At 34.9% G+C, this 11927-nt stretch overlaps 1 long non-coding RNA gene and 1 pseudogene across 1 annotated transcript; both read right to left on the bottom strand.

Moving 5' to 3' along the window:
• Positions 1-1135: 1135 nt before the first annotated feature.
• LOC133794045 (uncharacterized) lies at positions 1136-3444 on the bottom strand. The gene is made up of 3 exons (XR_009875097.1): positions 3145-3444; positions 2723-2791; positions 1136-1752 (listed from the first exon to the last, which is right to left on the bottom strand). It is a non-coding gene; the product is annotated as an uncharacterized LOC133794045 (long non-coding RNA).
• A 1147-nt stretch (positions 3445-4591) lies between these two features.
• On the bottom strand, positions 4592-6759 carry LOC133794044 (conserved oligomeric Golgi complex subunit 7-like; annotated as a pseudogene).
• Between the last annotated feature and the right edge of the window lie 5168 nt (positions 6760-11927).

Here is an 11927-nt window from a genome sequence, read left to right as displayed (position 1 = left end):
AAATAGATCACTATCAAACTAAGTACCATTGTCTGAAAAGATCTTTTTTGGTAGACCATATCTACATATAATATTTTTTTACTACAAAGTCAAGTACTATTTTAGAAGTAATAGTTGCTAGTGGTTCTACTTCAATCCACTTGGTAAAGTAGTCCACTACAACAACCACGAACTTGAATCCTCCTTTTCTCGTGGGTAGTTGCCCGGTAAAATCTATCCCCCATACAACAAAGAGTCATGTACTCTGCATTTGTTTAAGCTCAATGTATCTTACACTACAAGAAAAAACAGTATTCATAACACTTAAAAACTGCTAACCGGGACTATTGATAGCACTTCTGAAAATGCTAACATAGCCCCTGTTATTAAAAGTCCAGTCTTTTCTATAACAGTTTTTGAACGTTATGTTCAGTGTTATCTTAAACTATTCAATAACACATTTTTAGGTGCTATAATATTCAAATAATAACATTTAGATAGAGTTTTTGGTTATAAATTTGAAGTTTAATCTTGTACTTTTTTCATAACACTTTTCAATTGTTACATTTGATTATTTTGATAACATTTTTAGTTTGTTATATTATATAAACCATAACGATTTTTTACGCTTATAATATGTTTTTAAATCATAACATATAGTAATAAAATTTTAAATTTTAAATTTTATTTTGATAAGTATACTTATATGGTTTTTTTTTAATTAAAAGATTTTCATTATTGTATTTTGATAAAAAAAATTCAAAATTAATCATAAAATGTAATTCTCAATATATTGATAAACCATAAGTATTACATTAAACAATAACTAATTCAAACCATGAATGTGTCTACTTCATGAGATCTTAGTTCTAACTAAAGTTTGAAAGCATAACATAATAAAGTTTCTTGAACATTTTTTACTTCAAAAATGAAAAACAAAAACATTACAAGATACACAAAAGTAAACCATGCATGAAACTTGCTCCATCCTTCAATTCATCATCCTTTGTGCACTTGTGCGGAAGACAAAATTCTCACATTCTATGATATCCCTTTGGGTCTGGTTGACAAGTCCTGGAAGTGATCTGAACCTAATACAGCACATATGGACATTAGACACATATTATTTTCCTTAAAACCAAATAGATTATTACATAGATATGCATGAACATCAGATGAGATGAACCTCATACCACTAGCTATTTTGCACAGCTTAATGATTATATGTGCTAAAGACAAAAAAAAAATGGAGATGCTTAAAAATTAACAAAGACCTGTAAAAGATTTCATTAACCCACTTGGAATCCAAACTAACATGTATTTAGCCCAGGTAATGAATGAATGCTATACTATAATTTTTACAGACTTATAATGAAATATCACTGGAACATTGTGCCAAGAACTTAAACAACTCTGAATTATAATAAATGGCTGGATGTTATTTGGGGATTGAACAGGGTTAATTAAACAAAGAGAACAAGCACTTAATTAAACTTTAAAGCATGATTTTTAAACAATTTCATGAACAAATTAGATATAGGTCAAAATTCATAAACTAATTTGTAGACATATCAGAGAACTCTTATAGCAAAAAAAAAAAAAAAATACCTCACCAACATCCATTGCTTCATCTGTTAATGCAGCCACTGTAAACACAACTCCTAACAAACCCTCAACAGCCAGAGTTATTGCATGAGCTTCACTAGCAACTAAGACTGTAACAAACCCATGGACAAGGCAAGCCAAGATGACAACCCAAGCAGTAACAAGTTCCTGAAATGCCAGAAAATTAACTAGCAAAGAAATATCAAAATATAAATAATCATAATAGAAAACAAAATGAAGATTCAAACAAAGCTTGGGAACATCTGCAAGATGAAAACTAAAATAAATAAATAATATAACAAGTGAATGAAAATCCAATCCCATAACTATCATATAAACTATAACTTACCAAAGCTATAAATAAGAAAAGAGAATACAGTGCAAATAAAATCAAACTTGTCAAAAAACTTGCTGCCATTAAGACATTATAGTTTTTCAGACAGTAGGGAGCAATGAAGACATAAAGTGTTTCATAACTTTCTTCATAAAGCAAGGCAAAGGCTTGATACATTACAAACATAATCAAGCAAAGTTTTTTTTTTTCAAATAATAAAAAAAACAGCTATATGTCCTTTACTGATATTAAAACAAGGAAATACAAATCAATGCAACTTAATCTTAACTAGAGTTTATAAGAGCAAGCATATTCCTCTATTGTTGCTCTTTGCAACTACTTAGAAAATAATTCCCTTATATTGCTCTCTAAACAACTTCAGAATAAAGGAAAAGCTAGAAGGAATCAAATAACTCAAGAAAATAAAAGGCCAAACAAGAAACTAGAATACACTCAAGCCATATATTATAACAACTCAATGACTAAGAAACAAAATAAAATAACTCGAAAAATATACCAATTCAGAGAAATAAACAAGAGATAACCACTATAAATTCCAGATACCTGAGTTAGCAAATAGACATATATACACATTCATCAAATTAAACTACAACAATCATAAAAAGCACAACCTTTTATTTACTCTCTTGCTAACTAAACTATGAAAAAGAAACAACAAGGTTTGTACATGAAACAAAGAAAGTTCAAAGAAAAGTCCAGAAAAAAGAGTTAACAGTATGAATGCAGTCCCAATGGAGTGACTAATAAACCTCTTTTAATATGTGGACGGAAAGAGAGGCATACTTGGTTTCAAATATGTATCCAAGGAAAAAGAGTCCATTCCAGAGTTGTCTGATTATTTTGTAGGCAACCCTGTATTAACACAAGTAATTAAGTCAAAGATAAACAATCCGTATAAGCCCATGCCAGAGATCAACATGGCAGTCCCAGCAAGATAAACATCTGTGTCATTGGATTACATTATTAGCAAAAGAAGCTCGTAATGAGAAAAAGATAAGACCAGAAAACAAGGGAATGAGACAGTTTTCTGTTCAAATATCAGTCCTCAAATAAACCATTTGGATCAATAGAGTGGCACAATTACATTGTTTTTTAGCTCTGTAATAATCAGTTGTAACAAGTCTTGGGAGTTGTTATAGTGTGTGTGTGTTTTAGTACATAATTGCTTACACATTGAGAGAAGGAAAAAACTGTTGAAAAGTTACCAATTGCTTCAACTAGCCGCAGAACCATTTGTCCAGCGTGAATCCCTTTAACACAGCTACTCCAGTAACCTTTATATGCATCAACAATATAAATGCAACCCTACAAAGATTGAATTTAGTCTGAGTATTCATGTACTATATATAGTACCAAATACACTTATGTTCATCACTATAACTTATACTTAAATATAACTAAAATGAATTGAATAATGGCTATGGTATTTCAATAATTTTGTAGAGAAGAGAAATTACATTGAGAAAGCACAAGAGGGAACCAGCCAATGAACCTGCAACTACGAAAAGTGCCAAAAATCAGAAGTCAAAAATCACTTGCCCAACAGCAAAAGAATCATAAATTCTTTTCATTTTCAACATGGTTCATAACCCATTTGAGTATACTATTTTCTAGTTTTATTTCCAAAGATTCAAGCTTTAATTATCATGACAATCGACTAAAATTTATACAATTTCATAATTGCCAAACCCAAATCTCATAATTTCATTTAGTTTCTTCCACATGTAGTAGTGACCCTTCACTACAAAACCCCCAAAAGAACTTAACTTTATTGTCAGGACCACATTACAATATGCAAACAAAAACAAATTATAAACATGCAAAAGGCATCAGCAATTATGTTATTAAAACAATAAGTTACCATCAATTAGAAGCTACATGAACAAGACAAACAAAATTCAAGAAACATATCATGTATAGCTAGATGCATATTACCATATATAATACTTGGCTTTTATTGATTTTGTTTTTCTCAGTAAAAGGAAAAGAAAACCGTGACTACACTTTGTTCATGGAAATTGTTACGTACATGGAAATTGAATAGAGTACTGCATAAAAATAATATATTACACTCAAAAAGCAACAAAACCAGAGATAAGAGAAAACTTCACTTCTTAATTAGCTAGCATATATGGAGTTGACAGTGTTCATAGAACAGCAAGTGGCCACAGTACTCTAAATTTCAAACATATGGTTCCAATTCTATGCGAAGCAAAGAATTCAAGATGAAAAAATAAATATAAAAAGTAACAATGAATTTATAATAGCTAATACAATGCCACTAGAATATAACCATATGGAAAACAACTAAATTACTAGAATAATGCTATTGAAAATAACCATAAGGTGTAAACAAACTATTACGTGATGGATTGCAGCTTCTAAAATTCATAGAAATCTTACATATACTAAGGAAAAATTTAGCAATGAAATTAAGGGTTTAAGTTATTTCTCATACTAGTTCATCTTAAGGGTACTATTAGTGTCATATATATACGTATTTATATTATATATACAGAGAGAAAGAGAGAGATTTACTTACAGTGGGAAATGGAGGGTTTTGAGATGCGTTGTGGGATAGCTGTGAGGTGAGAAGGAGAAGGAGAAGCCATGGTCTCTTTCCGCCTTTCTGCTTTAATGATTTACAACACATCAGTCTGAAACTGTGAGGATCTGCAAAGCCCCTTGAACAATGGATCATTCCTCCTCATTTGAAATCAATTCAACTTTTCGTGCAGTGTTGCCATCTCTCTTGTCTGATCCCATCTCTTTCTTTGAACCAACACCATCATGGTCTACTCCACAAACCACTCTTAATGATCTTATTGTCTCTTGTAAAGCAGAGATATATTGTAACATTATGTCATCAAGAGCAAGAATTAGTTCATCTGCCTCAGAACCACCAGTAAAGTTGATACACCTTTCTACAGTTGCCTCAAGAAGTACAATGATATGGGGAATAGATTCCTCCATTCTGCAAATTGTTTCACTGAGTTCAATCCCCTGGGCACCCACACCACGAGTAACAGCTCCCTTGAGATCCACCCCAACAATTTCAGAAGAAAGGATGGCCCGCTCCATCTGTCCATACCTTATATACATATTCAATCAAATCAAAAAATGAACATAGCATTTACAGAATCTAGTATATAATGAAGAAAAAATAACAAAAAAAGTTTTCAAAAAAAAAACCTAGATATTTTAGAAGAATGTGGAAGTGCAAAAAAGTTTATGATTGCTTACCTTTGTTTAAATGATTCAAAGGGAGAGTACACTGCCTTCAGTGTATCCATTAGAACTCGAAGATCAGAATCTGAAAAGGAATGCTGAATATTTCTAACAAAAGTCTGTGTCACGTTGTGTAACTCAATCAATGCCTCCAAATGTTTCCTCTGAATCTTAATTCCCTTTGGCATGTCACCAGACATAGTATCTAATAGACCTGAATAAAAAGAAACACATTGATAGGAGAATTTATAAATTGCCAAAAGTAAAAGTGCATGACTTAAAGCTTGTCCAATTGAAAGATATCATATAATATTAAATGCCTACAAAATTTAAAAGCACCATAAAAACAAGTCCATACAAACCTTTTCCCAAAGATCTTGTTTCAGGAACAACTTCTCCAATTAAAAGGTTGATACGTGAAATAAAGCTTGCTCCAATAGTTGCCATTGTCTCGATCAATAACTTTGGTACAAGAGTTTTATAATCCTCAGGAAAAGCAACCATACACCTGCAGATGACAGTCTAAGCTCAGTGCTTAAATTCAGTGATAGCTTCTTTGTATCAACAAGATGTTCCTCGGTGCTTAAAAAAAAATATAGTCAGAAGAATTTACCACTTCCACTCTTGCTCAAGATAAAGAATCAACTCATCATAGAAGCTTGGCAACCAACTTGCGAATGAAATTGTCGAAGAACTTGATTGAAACTCATGGCTTGATAGCCTTTCAGCTTCAATCTTCTCATTTGCAAAGCATGTTGTTTTGAATCGAAATCTTCCCAGAGCTGCTTTATGGGCTTTAGGTGAACTTTTGTGTAATGTAGCTCCAGTGATTTGAATCTTCCAATTCGAATGAGAATACCCCAAAAATTTTGAACAATGTCTATCTGCAGGATGATAATAGATGTAAGTTATTCAAGTTGCGTATGGTATGTACTAAAAGGAATTAATAAGAGATAAATTGAACAGAAAGCAAGCCATAGGCAAAACAAGTGCTGTAAGAAATTTGGTGACCTTCCGGCTGGATAATGCATCTGTTAAATGTGGCTGCACCATTGCATCTAGCCTATCCTCTAGGACCTCGAGTTGCTTTCTCACATTAGCGAATTCAGCAACCTAAAATGAGCAAAACGAAAAATAAAATATCAAGTTAAAATCATCAAAATTTATAAATATCAAATGTAGACTATAATGTTAAAACAATTTATAGAAAAATATTACCTCCCCAACAGCAGACAAGCAATGCCTCATGTTAGCTAAGGTTTCTGCAGCCCTTGGAAGATCACCACTGGCAAAAACATCTTCCACAGTTGAACTTAATTGAGTTAACCCAGCAGCATCCTGTTGATCCATCAATGAGTAAATCAAATGCAACATCAACATTTTCCAATGCTGCACTGCTTATAACTTATATGATCAAATACCCACCTGCAATGTCTCATAAGCAGCTTCCATTCTCTGCTTTAACAGTATCAACTTTGGCTAGAGCAGCTATAGATTCAGCTGATGATCCTTCAGCCTGCATATTAAAACCAATTGTTTGAAGAGAAGAGTATTGTTATACATATGTATCAAGTGAGAAGCTAAAATCTCAAACCATATAAACAAAGCTAAGCCAGCAACAGCTGTCTACCCGTGTAAATTATATAAACCAATTACATTAGTAAATGTACTGAAACGTGGGTATATCAATGTGAACCTGGTACTATAATTTATAGTAATGCTCTACAACATATTGCAAAGCAGAATATATATATATATATTTAGGCAACTATTTCAGTTATGTGTGTGTATATCCATGCATATAACTCAACGTAATTCCATTGTTCACATTAGCAATAATCTATTCATAATATCTACATTTATTTTTAAGCTGAAAAGGTAAAAACGAGACGTTTTAACCAAAAGGGTGCCCTGCCTTCTTGTAATTTATTCCAAAAATCTATGAACTCATTGCCAAGAGATTGAGCTCAAAAGGTAGCACAAACTACACAATCGTAGTTCTCAAATATCCAAAAAAAAAAAACTAATATCTACATTCACCTCGTTAAAATTTCCATATTAGAGCAATCACACACCAAAACAGAAAATGAGCAACTCAAAACGCAAAGAAGAAAAATTACACATACGGAATTGAAATTAACAAACAGGTCATGCAATGCAAATCAATAACACAACGATTCGACGAGAAATTGGAAACGAATTCCATAATAGCTGAAAACCCAGATCAAAAAAATCACAAAAACATGAAGAACCCAGACACACAAAACGCAAAAACAAAGCAAACCCAGATCACAAAAATCAAAGAAAGACTCACCTCAACTACTGCGTGGAAGACATCAGCCCTGAAAAAAATCCCACCGACCCTCCAAGAATGGCGACCTGATTAGCTTGAACAAGTAAAAATCCCATAAAAATTGAAGCTTGGAAAAACCCCCAGAATCCTTAAACTGAATAAATAAATAATCCCAAATTCAAAGCTCAAATGCTAGGTCTTATCAACTACAATACACAAATTCTTAAAACTTGAGACTCACAGCAAGAAGAAGGGATTCTTTAGCGGTTAGCCTCTCCATTTCTTGGGCGTAAGCAGCTGGAGCTCCTCCCTGTACAGCATGCTGGACCATTGCTCTGCAAGTTAATCTCCGTGGTAGACCCACGAGTCGAGCCACGCCGTAGACCCACTGCCGCAAGCACCGTCACACCCACGAGCCAGCCACGCCGTAGACCCAAGAGTCGAGCCTCCCTGTCACACGACCGAAGCCCCTGGCCCCATCACCTTGTTACACACCTGCAACAAACTGAGAGAAAGAAAGAAAGATTGAACGAGTGAGAGAGAGAGAGAGTTACTGAGTGTGAGAGAGAAACAGCGGAGGCGTGTAGAGTAATTAGGGATTATTGCTTTTGTGTTTCATTTGGCGCCTGTGTATTTCATTTACCGCCCATTTTCCGTGTCTTTTTCTATTACCATGCGACAATAACACTTATTAAAATATGCTATATTTTAATGTAATATATGGGCATAATTGTTGTAGTGTTAGAGAATCTTTCGCACTTGTCACTTTTTCACACGTACTCCAATGCAACTTCATTAATTGCTGGCCAAAAATACCATTGCCTCAATATTTTCTTTGCTAAGCTCTGCTCCCTGTGTGATTGCTATAAAACCCTTCATGCACTTCTATCATCAATAGTTCAGCTTATGCTTTAGTATCACATCGTAGTAGAGGCATTGAGTATCCCCTTCTGTACATAAATCCATCTATAATTGCATATCTAGCAACCTGCCTTGATATATTTCGTGTTTCGTTTCTGTCTTGGGGAAAATTCCTTTGCTCTTGATAATTAGCAATTAAAGTAATCCAGGATGGAGAATTGTCCAGCAACAACGTTGTCCCTGTTTCATTGATACTTGGTTGGGAAAGGTGCTCGACTGGTATTATTTTCAGAGTGTTTGCATCTTCAATTCTTTCTAGCTTAGCTAAGGCATCATCATTTTAATTATGCTTGTGTGGTACCTGTTGTATGGTATATTTTGTGAACTTTGCAAGAATATCTTTAGCTTCGCTTAATTAAGAAGCCATTTTTATTCAACGAGCTTGGTATTCCCCCATAATTTAGTTCACGACTAGCAGTGAATTATTGTAAATGTCCACTGATATAGCTTTAACGTGTCTAGCAAGTTGAAGGCCAGCTAGCAAGGCCTCATATTCTTCTTCATTGTTTGAGGCATTAAACCCAAACTTTAATGCACAATGAATGAGATGCCCTTCTGGTGTAGCCAAAATTATACTAGCTCTCGAGTTGTGCTCATTTAAGGAACCATCTATGTAAAATTTCCATGTTGGCCAGGTTTCCTTATATACTTCTAGTGCTACCCCTTACTTTTTTTTTCATTTGCTACACATGTGAATTCATCAATAAAGTCTGCTAATGCTTGCCCTTTCATAGCAGTCTGTGGCTGGCAAGTGATTTTGTATTGTCCAAGCTCTATTGCTCATTTGAGCAATCGACCTGATGCTTCAAGTATTTGTAAAACCTGCCTGAGGGGTTGGTTTGTTAGAACTGTAATCAGTTGAGCTTGGAAGTATGGACTCAGTTTTCTTGCTTAAAGCTGTAACCAGTATGCTAACTTTTTGATCAGAGGGTATCTTATTTCAACTTCTACCAGCCTCTTGCTGATGTAGTATACTGGATGCTGGATTTTGCCTTCTTCTCTGATAAGTTTTTCACTAACATCATGCTCAAGGACTGCTAAATATAAAAGAAAGGTTTCACCATAAATAGGGTTTTACAAGACTAGTGGCTGCGCAAGGTGCTTCTTAAGTGCTTGAAAACAAGTTGAAGAATGGAACACATTTATCTATTAAGTTTGAGATGAATCTGCTAAGAGCTACTGTAACATCCCAAATTACCTATTAAGGCTTAGGGCTTTAATTAGGGAGCAATGATGGCAAATTATGGAAAATTATGTGGTTTAATTATGAAATATGTTTTTATGTGATCTATATATGTATCATTGTATGATTACGTGAGTTATATTATAATATGACTAGATGTGCATGTTTAGGTGTATTAAACATGCATGTGGGCCTGTTTCATATTGGAAGGACAATTTTCATAATTTGGCCCGCTACAGGTATACTTGGAATATATTTGCATATATGTGGCATGTGTGTGAGACCACATTATTATATGGATATATTTGGGTTACTCGGGGTGAGTCAAGGGGTATTTTGGGTATTTAGTGTATTACTAGGATATCGGGTAGCAGGGATAAATATTCAAGGATATATTAGGAGTTTGTGAGATTAGGAGGGAATTTCAGGGACTTTGACCATTTTACCCTCAGGGACATTTTTGGGTACCCCGAGCCTTGGGATTGCTTAGAGTTACTTCAACTCTATGATATCTCACAAAAATAGAAAACTAAAGAGAATCACTCAGGAAACATTTTATCTCTCTCTTATATACTCTTTCTCTCAATTCATTGTATTCCTTGTGATGTAAGGGAAATCGAGGCTAGCATATGCTTGAGATTGCTTGGGGAAAAGCTTGGCATCGTGTTGGGCAGCGAAGGTATTGATTTCTAGCCTTAATTCCATATGTTTTCTCTGGTTTTGGCTCAGTTTTAGAACTTTGAATACTCAAATCATAATTTGGAGATTGGTAAGGTTTTGGCCAAGTTTAAGCTTGGGTTTGCTGGTGTTGAGGTGCTGAGTTGATTGGGAACCTTGTCTTTGGGATTTAGCTATGTTTGGATAGGTTTTTAGTGAGATTTGGCTTGAAGAAAATGGGGAAAATTTTGGATTTTCATGTCGAGCAGCAAACCTATTCTTAGGGCGCTACGGCTCTCATGAACGCAGGGAGAAGCAAGTCCTAAAATCCCTTTTGAGTCATCATGCTTGTAAGGGCGCTGCACAGTGTGTGTGGTCCAAAGGAGATCCCTTAGGCTCTCTGACTTAAGGCGGGTCGTGACTCTTTTGCCTTGGGCCACAACTCTTGAAGGGCTTTTAAGCCCTGGGAAGGTTCTGAGTGCAGAAACTCAAACCTTAGGGCACTTGATCAATTCTACTACTTTGTTTAGTAGAATTCGATGTCCCTGAGGCTAGGACTCAGTCTGGAAGCCTTTATTCACTTGTTATTGACTTGATTCTCTTTTATCGTTTTGACTAGGATATTGCTAAGGGCTCAAAATTGGGATCGTGCTCGAGGGTTGTTCTTAATATACATTGCACTAAGACCTGAGGTAAGAAAACTGCACCCAATATGTGATATATGTGATTAGGGCTTGGCCTGGTTGTTAAATGTAATTATGAATAGGGCTCGAGCCCCTGAGAATGAGTGTGATTAAGGTAATGTTTGTGCTCGTTGATTAAGATGCTTGAATGCTCTATGTCTAAAAAATTATTTAATGAATATTTGCATTGTCTGCGTAATCAGAGCTGGGCCCCGTTAAGGAACATGGTTATTATTTTGTTTGTATTTAATTGGCTGAGATGTATTATTAATATGTATGCATACTTGTATTGTCTGAAGTATGCTTATCTATATTTGTATCTGTTTGTTTGGTTATCAGAATTTCTGGTTAAGGCATTGACTTATTAGTCAAGGGAAGTAATAGCGCGCTATGCGCTGGTCGAGAGGCTTTGGCCTAATTAGGGACGTACAATTACGTTGGCCGACCCTATGGTCGTTTGGAAACAAAGCGCTTGTCTAGCTCTATGGCTAGTTACTTAGAGTTAAGGCAAAGGGTGCCAAGTGACTCTATGGTCACATAGCTGGGGCATAGGGCCATAGATTTACTTTCTGTTCATCTATTCAGGGCAGCGACCCCAAAATGATCCTATGATCATTTATTTGTAATTGTTTGCATGCATGAGTAGGTTATTACTGCTTGTCATGCTAGATATGCATCTAGAATATGTATTTACTGTTCATGCACTTGTTTATCGTTTTCTTGCTGAGCCTTGGCTCACGGGTGCTATGTGGTGCAAGTAAAAGGAAAGGAAAGCTATGCCAACCATGAGTTAGAGAGCTTTGGTGGCGAGGTGTACATATGTGGCTGCTCGACCACCATGGTCGAGGTTATCTTGGAGGAAATAGGGTTGTATCCCTTATTTTGCTGCTTAGGTCAACTCGTTGTAACTTTTGAACTATAATAACCCTTTTAAACATCTATTTATATTATTTTGGGATCCCATGTATGTGCTAAAGTTTTAAATGAAAAGTCAACGTTTCCTTTTGACCAAATTTTTTTAAC

This window comes from Humulus lupulus, chromosome 8 (genome assembly GCF_963169125.1).
Source record: "Humulus lupulus chromosome 8, drHumLupu1.1, whole genome shotgun sequence".
Classification (NCBI taxonomy): Eukaryota; Viridiplantae; Streptophyta; class Magnoliopsida; order Rosales; family Cannabaceae; genus Humulus; species Humulus lupulus.
The sequence above is the reverse complement of the archived record's forward strand: the minus strand, read 5'-3'. Positions and strand labels throughout refer to the sequence as shown.